We start from the raw sequence: 15,318 nt of genomic DNA, 5'->3' as shown, positions 1-15,318 counted from the left end.
CAAAAAAATTTGACATTTAAAGAATTGATACACATTTTTCAAACTATAAAACTTTCAACATTTAAAGAATCAAAATAAAAGCTAAAACTTTTAAGAAAGGTAGGGAAAACCTACCTCTTGTCAATAGGGTGTAACTCCTCGTTCTCTTGTCAACAGGGTGTAACTCCTCGTTCCTCCCGTTGTCAGGCTCGACTAGGTAAGGAACGAAAGAGAGAAATCCCTCCCCTTTAAATAGGAGGTGGTGAGCCTCTATTAAGGGAAATAAAATTTAATTTTCGTATTTATTTAATATAAATTATTTCCATTTAATATACTAACAAATATGATATCATCATATTTGGAATACTTAATAGTTATTTCCTTAATTCATATCAACAAACAAGGAAGTAGATTAAGATTTCCTAAATTATGATGGCAAGTAAGGAAAACAAAATTTAAATCTCAATCTCAAATATTTGATTTGATTACATTTCTCCCCTCCTATAGGAAATTTGGTCCCCAAATTTAGCTTACCTTAGTAGAATAGATGAGGATACTGCTCTCGCATATCTTCTTCTCTTTCCCATGTTGCCTCTCGGTCTGAATGGTGTTGCGAACAAATCTTTACCAAAGGTATAATTTTGTTCCTTAGAACATGTTCTTTCCTTTCCAAGATCTGGGTTGGTTGTTCTCTAAAAGTGGCATCATCTTGTAGTTGTAGAGGTTCGTAAGAAATGACATGTGATGGATCCCTGATATATCTTCGAAGCATTGACACGTGGAATACATCATGGATGCTAGCCAAAGCCGGGGGCAATGCCAATCTGTATGCTACAGGCCCAACCTTTTGTAAGATCTCAAATGGGCCAATAAATCTTGGGGCTAACTTTCCCCTTTGACCAAACCTCATAACTCCCTTGGTTGGCGACACCTTTAAGAAGACGTGCTCACCAATTTTGAACTCTAGATCTCTTCGCCTTCGATCTGCATAACTTTTCTGACGACTTTGAGCTGTTAATAATCTTTGGCGTATAATTCGAATATTATCAGCATCTTTTTGAATTAATTGAGGCCCCAAAAGCTTCCGTTCTCCCACCTCATCCCAATATACAGGTGATCTGCACTTTCTTCCATAAAGAGCTTCAAATGGAGCCATCTGTATGCTAGAGTGGTAACTATTATTATAAGAAAACTCAATTAGATGCAAGTGCATATCCCAACTCCCACCAAGGTCTAAAGCACATGCTCTTAAGAGATCTTCAAGAGTTTGTATTGTCCTTTCAGATTGGCCATCAGTTTGGGGGTGAAAAGCTGTACTAAATTTTAACTGCGTGCCCAAAGATTTTTGTAGACTTCCCCAAAATTTAGAGGTGAATCTTGGATCTCTATCTGAGATAATGCTAACTGGCACCCCATGATATCGAATGATTTCCTTAATATATAAGCTTGCTAGTTTATCCAATGAATACTTCTTGTTAATAGGAAGGAAGTGAGCAGATTTAGTAAGTCTGTCTACTATTACCCAAATTCCATCATATCCTTTCACAGTCTTGGGTAATCCTGTCACAAAATCCATAGTGACTTGCTCCCACTTCCATTCAGGAATCGAAATCCTTTGCAACTTTCCCGCAGGTATTCGATGTTCTATCTTCACCTGTTGACATATCAGACATTTAGAAACAAACTCTGCTATATCTCTCTTCATACCACGCCACCAATAGTTTTGGCGTAAATCTCGATACATCTTAGTAGTCCCGGGATGGATATTAAATTTTGATCTATGTGCCTCCTCTAATAATTGCATCTTTACTGGATGGCTTTCGGGAACACAAAGTCGATTGTGGAATGTAATAGAACCATCTTCGGCTTGGAGGAATTCAGATCTAGATCCTTGAGCTATGTCCTTAACTATCATTTGAAGATATGTATCTTCCTTCTGATTTTCTTTAACCTTTTCCACCAAATATGATTGTGCCATCAGACACGCAAGAAAACCTTTATTTGTCTCCGATAAAAGTTTAAGTTTTAAGTCTGCCAACTCCGTCATCATAGAATTCCTTTGAATATTCATATGGGCTACAAGACTGTAGGTATTTCTGCTTAAGGTATCAGCAACTACATTAGCTTTCCCAGGATGGTAGTTGATATTAAAATCATAATCCTTTAGAAAGTCCAACCACCTTCTTTGTCTCATATTTAAATCTTTCTGTGTGAAAATATATTTGAGACTCTTATGATCTGTGAAGATTTCGAAAGTCTGTCCATATAGATAATGCCTCCAAATTTTCAGTGCAAAAATGATAGCTGCTAGCTCTAAGTCATGAGTAGGATAGTTCTTTTCATGAGGCTTTAATTGCCTCGATGCATAAGCAACTACCCTCTCGTTTTGCATTAGAATGCAACCAAGCCCTTGTAGTGAGGCATCACTATACACTACAAAACCTTCTCCCCCTGAAGGAATCACCAAGATAGGAGCACTGGTTAATTTCTTCTTCAATTCTTGAAAACTTTGTTGACATTTATCATCCCATATGAATTTTATGTTCTTTTGTGTCAACTTGGTCAATGGTGCTGCTATTTTTGAAAAGCCTTCTACGAATCTTCTATAGTATCCAGCCAAACCCAAGAAGCTTCTAATCTCTGAAACATTAGAAGGCTGCTTCCATTTTATCATAGCTTCAATCTTGTGAGGGTCAACAGATATACCAGCACTTGAAATTACATGACCGAGAAACATAATTTCATTGAGCCAGAAGTTGCTCTTGCTTAGTTTGGCATATAGTCTCTCTTGCCTTAGGACTTCCAAAACTATCTTAAGATGGTGTTCATGCTCTGCTATGCTTTTATAGTAGATCAAGATATCATCAATGAACACAATTACAAATTTATCAAGATAAGGGTGGAACACCCTATTCATAAGATCCATGAAGGCAGTCGGTGCATTTGTGAGTCCAAAAGGCATTACTAAGAATTCGTAATGACCATATCTTGTTCTAAAAGCAGTTTTTTTTTTTTTTTGGTACGTCTCCTTCCCTTATCTTCAGTTGATGATACCCAAATCTTAAATCAATTTTCGAGTATACCTGAGTACCTTGAAGTTGATCAAATAGGTCATCAATTCAGGGAAGGGGATATTTATTCTTTATGGTCACTTGAGTTGTCTATAATCGATGTATAGTCGCATAGATCCATCTTTCTTCTTCACAAATAGGATAGGGGCACCCCAAGGTGATACACTGGATCGAATAAAACCCTTATCCAAATGCTCTTGGATCTGTTTCTTTAACTCCTCCAACTCAATTGGTGTCATTATATACGGAGGTTTAGAAATAGGTGCAGTGCCAAGTAAGATCAATTGTAAATTCAATCTATCTATTTTGTAGTAGTGCAAGTAGATTTTCGGGAAAAACATCTGGAAAATCCCGTACAATGGGGATGTCTTTTAATACTGGCTTCTTAGATTCTTCTTCAAAAATAAAGGTCAAGTATCCCTGACATCCTTTGAGTAATAATTGGGTAGCACTCAAAGCTGAAATAATATAAGGGAACTTTTCCTGAATCCCAATGAACTTGAAAGATGGTTGATCTAAGGGTGAAAAAGTAATAGTCTTCCGGAAACAATCGACACTTGTATGGTATGTTGAAAGTCAGTCCATACCCAAGATAACATCGAAATCTTGAAATTCTAGTATAATAAGATCTACTAGCAAATCATGACCTTTAATAGTAATAACACAGTTTCTATATATCTGATCAACTGTCAAAGAGTTTCCAACTTATTATTTGTATGAACACCTCTCCGAGTGCGTACACTAGTAGCATTACGACCATGAGCACCCCGAGTGATAGGACCACTAATCTCTGGAATTGGCTCCATTACTCCTATAATATGTTAAAGACAATCATCGGTTAGAGTCAATCAAGGGACCTAATACACCTACAGGCCCTAGACCATGCTCTGATACCATAAAAATTGTCACATCCTGAATTTTTTTTTTTTTCATATATTTTCACACAGGCCAAATAAATAAACATCACTTTATTCATCATCTATAACCATTTATTACAATTCATTTATTCATCAAATTACAAATAGAAAAGTTAACTTCAAGAGTCATCCAAGTGGCTCTACCTAGCGATAGAGGAATGTTCGCTCTCCACTGGAATCCGATTTAGTACTAGAGGGAGGCTGCTCTGAAAATCAAAAACAAAGAAAATTCAGCAACGCTGAGTAGGAACCCCAAAAGTCAAATCAAGATAAATACATGATCAAAATTCAATCAATCATCCCATTGGCGTATATCAAGTACCCGAAGGAGCACTCCCCCAACAGCGGATGGAGAGGCTTTATCCTACGGGATGAGTTTGTGTTCTCCCAACAGCGGATGGAGGCAAACTCATATCACACTCCCAACAGCGGATGGAGTGGTGTCCCACACCCGCCAAAGTGGGGACACGTTCCTCCCAACAGCGGATGGAGGAACCGTCCAGCCGCCACGTTTGACGGCCCGCTAATCCCCGAAGGGAATCGCCCTACCTGCTCTCGGCAGGAATATAATCTCACACTGGTCATATCCATTTCGGGATGAAATAACATATTTAAAACATCTCTTTCAAAAATCATCAATATCAAATAATATAAATTAACCCTCAATTGACTTGAACTCTAGTTTAATCGATTCAATTGAACTCGATTTACTAGAGCCTAACTGAACTGATCTCTAATCCTTATTTAACTGGTCTGGAACCACCCTAGACTAGTATAATTTAGACTAGATTAAGTTCAATTTAGGTTAAACTAACTTGAATAAGTCAATCAATTCGGAATCACCCTGAATTGATCTAGACTAATCAAGTATAGTTTAATTCAATCAATATTTGGGCTCAAGTTCAACAATAATATTGGGCTAGATTGAGCCAGTCCATCTATTGGTCATGTGCATTATACATGATTGAGCATGCATTACATAAAACTGATCAAGCCTTAGCCCATGGACTAGTCATAGCATATACCCATTAACAACATATATGAAAACATAATAATGCATTAAAAGATAGATGAAGAGAAAAGTTTTAATACAAAGAAATAACATTCTCAATTTGACTAGAAATCATAAGACATTAAAAGAGGGACTAGAAGATAAGTTTTTAACACAAGGAAATAGCTTTCTAAATTCAAATAAAAACCATGTTTTCAACACATAAAATTTCAACATATTCTAGTCATATTTTAAATCATTCAGAATAATATATTTTAAAATTCAGATCAAAGAATATCAAAAAGGGATTTTAGATAACATATTCTAGTCTAACAAGATTTTAATCCAGATAAGATTAAAGATAAACTGTAATACAGAAAATATATCATATAAAACATATACCTTTTTAACATATTTAATTCTTCAATAAAAACCTTAATCATGGGTCAGAGAATATTTTGAAAACTTTAACTGATTACTTTAATACAAAAAAATTTGACATTTAAAGAATTGATACACATTTTTCAAACTATAAAACTTTCAACATTTAAAGAATCAAAATAAAAGCTAAAACTTTTAAGAAAGGTAGGGAAAACCTACCTCTTGTCAATAGGGTGTAACTCCTCGTTCTCTTGTCAACAGGGTGTAACTCCTCGTTCCTCCCGTTGTTAGGCTCGACTAAGTAAGGAACGAAAGAGAGAAATCCCTCCCCTTTAAATAGGAGGTGGTGAGCCTCTATTAAGGGAAATAAAATTTAATTTTCGTATTTATTTAATATAAATTATTTCCATTTAATATACTAACAAATATGATATCATCATATTTGGAATACTTAATAGTTATTTCCTTAATTCATATCAACAAACAAGGAAGTAGATTAAGATTTCCTAAATTATGATGGCAAGTAAGGAAAACAAAATTTAAATCTCAATCTCAAATATTTGATTTGATTACATTTAATGTCATGACCCGAGTCTAATGAGCCAACTAGCTAATAACTCCATTTTGGTCCTTGCAACCACGGACCAAAATGCTTAAGCGGGAGGTGATAGTAGTACACTCATCAGACCCTTATAAGTCAATATTAATCCTGCCCACTTTCAATGTGGGACTAATCAAGGGTGTTACAATCACCCCCACTCAAAGGCTTGACGTCCTCGTCAAGCCCCAACATAACCCAGATCAAACCCTAGCATAGTGCATGTGAGGCGTAGCCCAGTGGTGGCTCCACGTCGTGACGAGTCCTCTGACTCCGTCTACGAGTAGCCCTTTCCTACTCGAGCCCCCTCACCATGCCCAAATGCTAGGTCGGCTCTGATACCAAATGTCATGACCCGAGTCTGATGAGCCAACTAGCTAATAACTCCATTTTGGTCCTTGCAACCACGGACCAAAATGCTTAAGCGGGAGGTGATAGTAGTACACTCATCAGACCCTTATAAGTCAATCTTAATCCTGCCCACTTTCAATGTGGGACTAATCAAGGGTGTTACAGTATTAGAACTTCATTAGTGGGTCGTCGTCGTCGAGTCACGATCCGTCGATCAATAATGGCACTTCGCTGGGTCTGGAGTTCTCTTTGGGTAGTCATATTTGGTGGGTGGCCTTGGACTGTCTCCAAGCACCTATTTACAACTATCTCACCGTCGATTTGTGGGTGATATGCCATACTCCTTTTCAATTTAGTACCCTGCATATAGAATAACTTGGTCCAAAATCTACTCGTGAAGATGCAAGTAGAATTTATCATAAGCACAATGCGTCCCTTATAGTGTAATTCTTTTGAGTCCCAATTGTAATGAGCCACGGAGCTTGGTGCTTCCTCCAATTTTTTTTATAATCTTACTAGTCTCTGAATCTTCCTGCCATTCCATCTTAATATCCTTAAGAAAGTTGCTGGTCGGAAGTGAAATGACCGAAACTTCAGCTTGCTCGGGTAGCTGCGAAAGCGCATTTGCAAGAACATTCTCTTTCCCCTTTTTGTAAGTTATTTCATAATCAAATCTAAGAAGTTTTATTACCCATTTTTGTTGCTCAGGGGATGATATCTTTCGCTCCAAAAAGTACTTTAGGCTTTTATGGTCGGTTTTAATTTGAAATCGTCGACCAATCAAGTAGGGTCTCCACCTCGTTGCTGCGCGCATAATGGCAAGCATCTCCTTATCATATGTTGACTTATTTTGATGGGAGGGAGATAATGCTTTGCTAGTGTATGTGAGTGGTTGACCATCTTGCATGAGAATGGCTCCAATTCCGACTCCAGATGCGTCGGCCTCAATAATGAAGGGTCGGTTGAAATCTGGTAGTGTTAGCAACGGCGTCGTCGTCATGGCTTCCTTAAGTTTGTCGAAGGCAGCGGAGACTCTGTCCAACCATTGGAAGACATCTTTTTCTAGTAAGGAAGTAAGTGGTGCACTGATCTTTCCATAGTTTTTCACGAACTTGCGGTAGTAGCCTGTTAAACCCAGAAAGCCATGTAGCAATTTTATGTTTCTCGAGGTCGGCCAGTTTTGCATTGCTCCAATTTTGAAGGGGTCCACTGCCACACCTTCCTCTGATATGATATACCCAAGATATTCCACCTTTTATTGAAGAAAGCAAAAATTCGTGGTTGTTGTGTGTTCAAAAGGTGATTTTCCGTATGTCTTCTTCACATGCTCGTATTTGATGATACCCGGATCAAAGGTCCAGCTTTGTAAAGATTTGTGCTCCCTTTCATCTAGCAATTCATCTACTATTGGAATAAAGTATTTGTCCTTGATGATTATGCCATTGAGAGCTCGGTAATCAACACATATTCTCCTTGTTCCGTCCTTCTTGCGTACAAGTAGCACCGACGAAGAGTAGAGGTTGCAACTTGGCCGAATAACTCCTGTTTCGAGCATCTCTTTTATAATCCTTTCTATTTCATCCTTCTGGAGATGTGGATACTGATATGGCTGAGCATTTGCTGAAGATTTGCCTGGAAGAATCATTATACAATGATCATGCCGACAGGTAAGAGGTAGGTTGCGCGGTTTGTCAAATATATTTGAAAATTCAGCAAGCAAAGGAAGTAGATTTGGATCTTCAAATTCTATTGGCTCTCCCTTAGTTTGCTGCTCAAGTTGTACCAAAAAGCCGCTACATGCTTTATGCAAAACATTCTCCATTTGTTGTGTGCAAATCGTTGTTATGTCGCCCCCACATTTCCCGTGCAATGTCACCTGTTTCTTTTTACTGTAAAATTTCATAATTAGTTTCATAAAATTCCAAGAAATATCACCTAATGTCGTCAACCATTTAATTCTGAGCATGGCCTCATGATTGTTAAGAGGGAGAAGGAAGAAATCTGCAATTATCTCTTGGTCCTGCAGCAATAGTTTCTCCTGCAAGCGCCTATGATCACAATTCAAAATCCGTCCGTCGGTGACCTTAACATCAAACCTGCAGTGATTCTTGATAGGTAATGATATCCGAACAGCAAGCTTACTATTTAGGAAGTTAGTAGTACTGCCCGTGTCGATGAGAACAGTGATTGGTTGTTGTTTGAGAAGGCCTCCAATTTTCATCGTTTGCGGGTTTGAGTAGCTAGCTAGTGTATGTACCGTAACTTCGGTCGGTTGTGGCTCTTCTTCTGTATCTTCTTCTTCATGTTCAATGCTCTCTTTTGGATATTCAATGACCTCTTCTTCTATCGGTTCAATCATAAGAAGTCCTCCTTTACTACAGCGATGCTCACGGCTCCACGGCTCGTCACAATGCCAACATAACCCCTTCGCATATCGCTCCCGAAGCTCTTCTCCTGTTAACCTCTTTGGTGCAGGGACTTGGTCGACAGTAGGGGGGGCTGAGGGCTTCAATATTACTAGTTGAGGAGCGACCCTAGTCCTCCGAGCTTCATGGTTCAATTGCTCCTCTTGATGTCGTGCGAAAGAGATGGCTGCCATAAGCGTGTACGGTTGTCGCGCTTTAACTTCTCCTCGGATCTCCGGCTTCAAGCCCTCAATGAAGGTCCTCAATAGCTGTTTTTGAGACCAATCATGATTTTGATTAGATAACCTTTCAAACCTGGTTTGGTACTCCTGAATGGTGGAGGTTTGTCGGATCTTTGCTAGTTGTTCGTCAATATTCTCGTAATCGGTTGGTCTGAAGCGGATCAGCAGTCCTTCTTTGAATTGTTGCCATGAAAGGACTCCATAAGTATGTTCAAACTGTTTAAACCATTGTATAGCATCCCCTTCAAGATGTATAGCTGCAATTTTCACCATAGATGCATCTGCGATTTTGTGGTACCGAAAATATCGCTCCGCGCGTGAGATCCAACCAATCGGGTCTCCTTCTTCCCATCTAGGGAAGTCCACTCTCATGCATGGATAGTTGGGGTCGGTCATAGAGCCTCTCCTCCCTTGGAAGTCATCTCTTCGGGCTTGGTGTGATTGGGCAAAGCTCTCTCCTTGATATGACTTTTTCGGGCTTAGTGGTCGGCCCAATCTGAGTTCGGTAAAGAGCGTCCGAATCTTATCCTCCATTCGCGCCTCCAAGGCTTCGAATTTAGCATTGATTGCCTCCTTAGATGCCATAGTATATGGCCCCAAATCAATGATGTTAAGATCTCTCTTTTGCTGTTGGGTTAAAGGCATGTATAGGTTGAGAGAAGTGATGGTCGAAAGTGTTGGTGGATTGGTGGATGTAGGCTGCGGTTTAGGCTTGTTTTGTGGCTGTTTTGGGTGCAGTTTGAGGGTGTGGTTTAGTAGAGTTTTAGGGCTGTGGATGAAAGTTTTGGATCTGTGGTAGATGGTAGCAAAGGTTTGACAGAAATCCGTGGAAGTTGCAGCAAGTATGTGCTGTCTTGTAAGAGTAGAATTGTCGTCGAAGAAACAACGGTTTCTCGACGTAATTTCCACCAAAATCTTGGGAGAATTGAGGAGGGAATTGATAGCAAAATCACAGTTTATATGACAGCAAGGATATCTAATTTAATCAAGAAAATTTCGGCAGTATAACAGCAAGGAAATTGGTGCAAGTTGCAATTGCAGAATTATCGTCGAAAAATTTCAGCGGGTTACGATGAAAATTTGCAGCAACATAAAATCGTTTTTAGAGATGAATTTCTTAATAGATCAATCTTAGATGGAAGCCAAGATGATCTATGAAGTGTATAAGAAATTTCATTCAAAAAGATTGCAAATAGATGGGTTAAGGCAATGATATGCAGCTGAAATTTTCTGCAGCATAGATTTTCAAGTGCAGCAGATTGGACATAAAAGATCAGTAGTTTATATTGAGAATTTTTCGATGAAGCCAAAGGGAAATCTACTGTTAGGTAGTGTCAAAGATGTCATAAAAATTTTGTAGAAATTTGGATAGAAAAAGCACAGTAGCAAGATCAAACAAATGGTGCTATTCGGCTTGAATTCTGCAATTCAAGTGCAGCAGATTGGACATAAAAGATCAGTAGTTTATATTGAGAATTTTTTGATGAAACCAAAAGGAAATCCACTGTTAAGAAGTGTCAAAGATGTCATAAAAATTTCGTAGAAATTTGGATAGAAAAAGCACAGTAGCAAGATCAAACAGATGGTGCTATGCGGTTGGAATTCTGCAATGTATCTTTCGTCGTAGAGATGAAAACTTTGTGACGAAAAGTTTATGCAGCAATATAGGAACAATTATTTTTTTTTTTTTGGATTTTCAAATAAGGATAACTAAATTGCAGCAGCAGTAAGGTAGGAAACCAGAACCTGTTGCAATTCACGGGGAGATCAAAGGATGATCCGTGGTGGTGGAGATGATGACGGAATTCGGTGACGATCTTTTAAGCAATTGTGGGAATTGCTTTGGATGGTTGTAGAGGGTTGATGGATGGCTGTGGAAGGGCAGCGAGATGCCAAGAACGTTGCTCTGATACCAGGTGTTAGAACCCTTGCAGATTCTAAACTTGGGGTTGATCTCTTTAGGGGATCGGCCTCCTTGGAACTCTATAGGGGTTCCTCCCTCCAAGTTGCTACTCAAAGGCTATAGAAAAGATTCATCTATTGCTTATGAAAAGAGAAGGAATACATGGCTATTTATAGGGCTTCTAAACCCTAACTCCTAATAGGACTCCTACTTAAGACTCTTACTTCTAACCAACTCCTAATATGACTCTTAGTCAAGACTCCTATTCCCTTACAACTCCTAATTCTTCTCTAAGAAAATACCTCCTACATGAATGCCCCTCTCAATTAGGACTCTCCTAGCTATAGTTCTAACAGAATGTCCCTCTCAATTAGGACTCTCCTAGCTAGAGTCCTAACAGTTTTACATGAATGTCCCTCTCAATTAGGACTCTCCAAGCTAGAGTCCTAACAGGATCCCAACTCTTATTAAGAGAATGTAAAATTTTGTTTACAAGTTCAAAATCTGAAAAACTTTTACCAAGTGCTTTTAAACTATCGACGAAATCCGTAAAACGGGTATACATGTCTCCAATGGTTTCTCTTGGTTTTATATAAAAAAATTCAAAGTCATGCATTAAAAGATTGATCTTCGAATCTTTTACTCTATTTGTGCCTTCATGTGTGATTTCGAGAGTGTGCCATATATCGAAAGTCGTTTCGTAAGTAGAAATCCAATTAAACTCAGTTTTATCCAAAGCGTAAAACAAAGCATTCATACTTTCTGCATTTAAAGAAAAATTCTTCTTCTCCAAATTATTTCATTCGTTCATTGGTTTAGAAGATTTTTTAAAGTCATTTTCAACAATACTTCATAAATTTAAATCCAAAGAAAGCAAGAAAACTCCCATTCGAGTTGTCTAATATGTGTAGTCCATCCCATTGAACAAGGGAGGACGAATGAGATAATAACCCTCTTGAAAGCCGAAAAGAGTTATATCTCTTGGGTGTTAAACCAAATGAGAAATTACGAGGCTCTGATACCAACTGTTAGAAAAGAGTCGGCACTAAGAGAGGGGGGGTGGGTGAATTAGTGTAGCAGAAAGATTACATCGGTTTAAAAAATATTCGTTCGATTAAAACTGATTTCGACGAAAACCGTTTCAAAGAGATATTGACTTTGAAAAATATTCGTTCGTATTCATAAGCATAATGGAAGTAAAGCAAGTAAGTAGTTTGCAGTGAAGGTAAATAGCAAGAATAGAAATGCAAACCAAGTTTTTATAGTGGCTTGGTCACCGTGACCTACATCCACTCCGCCGATTCCCCTTCTGTCAAGGCCACCGGTATCCACTAGCGATCTTCATTTAATAGGCAAAGATAAACCTCCTTCTTACAACTCTATTCTCCTTTTGTAGGCTCAGGAGAGAATCTTTACACCCCTTTTTTACAAAGCTTCCCTCACACTCTCCCTTAAAATGGTCTCTAAACTTTAGGAGGAGGGACTATATACTTTACAAGGGTTTTCAACTCTACAAACATAGAGTTTTTGTTCACTTTTCTTGCTACTCCATGTAGGAATAGCTAGGATATTTATAGACCCCAAATGGCTTCAAAAATGGAGCCAAAATTCAAATCCCCTGAAATTTCAGGGCACGAGCGGTACCACCGCCTGACACAGTCTCGGAGACAGTGCCACGACGGTTTCACCTATTTGGTCACTGTTTGGGCCTTTCTCTTGACCCAACACAGCCCAACTATCTCCTAATTGGGTTGGACCAATTCTAATCCCAATTATGTGCTGACTATGAATTTTAAGACATTTACTAAGCTAAACAAAGTCCGTAAGTCTAGGTTTTTTTCGACGAACTTCCGACGATCTCTCGGCAATATTCCAGCGGGCTCCCGACAAGCTCCTGGACTTCACGACGATCTTCTTAGAGAGTTCCGATGAGCTTCTTTGGCAAGCTCCTGGACTTCTCGGTCAATTTTGGCAAAACTTCCGACGAATGTCCGGACTTCCGACGAACTCTCGAACTCCCAACGAAATCGTGTTCTTGACTCCGGGACTTCATTTAGCTTTATGCATTGTTATCGTAGTTAATCATGCACACATAAAACATACTTCGATCTAGACAATTATTACTAAGCATGAATCATGTTGTCCGACATGTCATTGGTCCATCGACGCTTCGTCCGATTCTTCGGCGCATCGTCCTCTCTTGCGGCCTATTGCCCAATCGGCCAGTTGACCTCCGAAACTCCGATATCCTTAGCGCAATATCTACTCTTTTTGGCCCGATGCTTGAAACCATGGCCCGAAGCCTTCTATCGATACGTCGATCGATCCTCCAACACGACGTCCAATCTTCTGACGTGTTTTTCTCCGGTCTGACATGATTCTTTCTGCTTTAATTGTCTTTCCCAGATCGAAGCTTCCAACGTCACTCAAAATGAAGATTAAATCATAAATACTATCAATTGGTTTTATCATCAAAACCTAAGATTCAACACAAACTATACCACCTCTCGTTGTATTATTGCAAGACATACATTTTGTATGTCTTGATGACTTGACATTAGGATCCTTTGGATCCTTGAGATAAGTGTCCTTCCATACATGATCCTTTTTTTAGTTTCTCACTTACGATTCATCTGAAATACCACTAGTGTAGCAATGGATTCATATGAAGTACCACTAGTGTAGCAATGATTCATGATTCTAAAACTACAACAACAATCCAATATACTACAAAGTAGCAATAATCCAATTACAATAATTATCCTTTTTTTAATCTTTTGTCGGTGAATGTATTTGATGTAATTAAACAACCATATTTTGCCAGCATTTTATCCATTCATCAAACTATTTATGTTATCCAACTCATTTTTTAAATATGAAACTCTTAGCTTATGATAACTTAGAGGTATTAATTTAGAACCATGCTTTCCAATTACTTCAATCATACACTTAAAACTATCTAAACTGGTTATAATGAATGTAATACCTATTTGATAAAGAAGCTCTTGCTTTGTTATTATAAGCATTATGTATATTTGTTTGTTAGCTCTTGGTTGACTTTGTACTAATTTATTTGATTTTTGAAATATATATATAAATGTATTGGTCCTTTCCTTTGTGAAACTTTTGAATTCTTAACAACAATAATTTCTTTTTGCACTTCTATCTCATGCTCTCTTACCACTTACATTTATCTCTTCCACCTCGTTATATTCTAGAACTTTGTTATCCTTAGGTAAATAGCCATATGATTCAATCTTTTGGATCTTTTTCTCATTCAAGTATGCTTCTAACTCAAGTTTAATCTCTTCAAGATATTTTTGCATGTAGATGCATTTTTAAAATTTATGACTTGATATTGTTTTGTGCAAACTATACCACCTCTCGTTGTGTATTATTGCAAGACATACATTTTGTATGTCTTGATGACTTGACATTAGGATCCTTGAGATAGGTGTCCTTCAATGCAAGATCCTTTTTTGAGTTTCTCACTTACGATTCATCTGAAATACCACTAGTGTAGCAATGATTCATGATTCTAAAACTGTAGCAACAATCCAAAATACTAAAAAGTAGCAATAATCCAATTACAAAGACTAACATATACAAAATTTACATGTTATATTAATAAAAATATTAACATGAAAAGAAGAGGATGCTCTGTGGAGAAGTTTGGTTGGATGGTTGTTTTGTTAGGTGACTGGGAAAGAGGGAGGATAAGGGATTGTGGTCCGCGAGAAGGAGAATGGAATTTGCTGTGGAGGGGAGGAGGTGCGATAGTAGAGGGGAGAGGGGAGAGGGGAGAGGGAAGAGGGAAGAGCTAGAGTAGAGAGGGTTGTAATGAAGAGGGGGAGAGGGAGGAGGGAGGAGAATCGAATGTGCAGGGGAGGTTAGTGTTGGGGAAAGGAGGAGCTTCGACGATAGGAGAACTCGACCGCTCAACCCAATAAGCGGGTGCTCGGGCCATGCCTCGGTTCGCTTAGATACCTATAGGCGAGCATTTAACGATTTCATTGATATGTACTTTTTTTTAATTGTGATTGTTTCATATGATTTCTTTAAACTTTATAATAAACTATATCTTACAATAATCAACTCGATTATTTAGAGTGTCCATATGGGTTTGCCTCCGAGATATGATTCAACTTATTTATTTGTCTCATAATGATACTTTTAAGTTTGAACCGGAGTCAAGAGTCGTCGTACAATTAGTTTATTGTTGTATGATCATTATATTTGAAACTAAAAAAGATAATGGAAATAATTGACGCTGATTAGTTATAAATCAACTTAGTAACCATATGTAGCAAGGTATACATTATATTATTTATTTGTCTCGTAAATTTTTTTTGTGGCACCAGTGGTTAGACCCTTGTTCATTCTAAAACCACCTCCTACGAGTGAGTGAGTGCCTACACAAACATTAAGCTCTAAGCAAACAAAAAAGAAAAGAAGGTATCATCATTTAACCATATTTTTA

Source organism: Musa acuminata, chromosome BXJ2-9 (assembly GCF_036884655.1).
Source record: "Musa acuminata AAA Group cultivar baxijiao chromosome BXJ2-9, Cavendish_Baxijiao_AAA, whole genome shotgun sequence".
Classification (NCBI taxonomy): domain Eukaryota; kingdom Viridiplantae; phylum Streptophyta; class Magnoliopsida; order Zingiberales; family Musaceae; genus Musa; species Musa acuminata.
The sequence above is the reverse complement of the archived record's forward strand: the minus strand, read 5'-3'. Positions refer to the sequence as shown.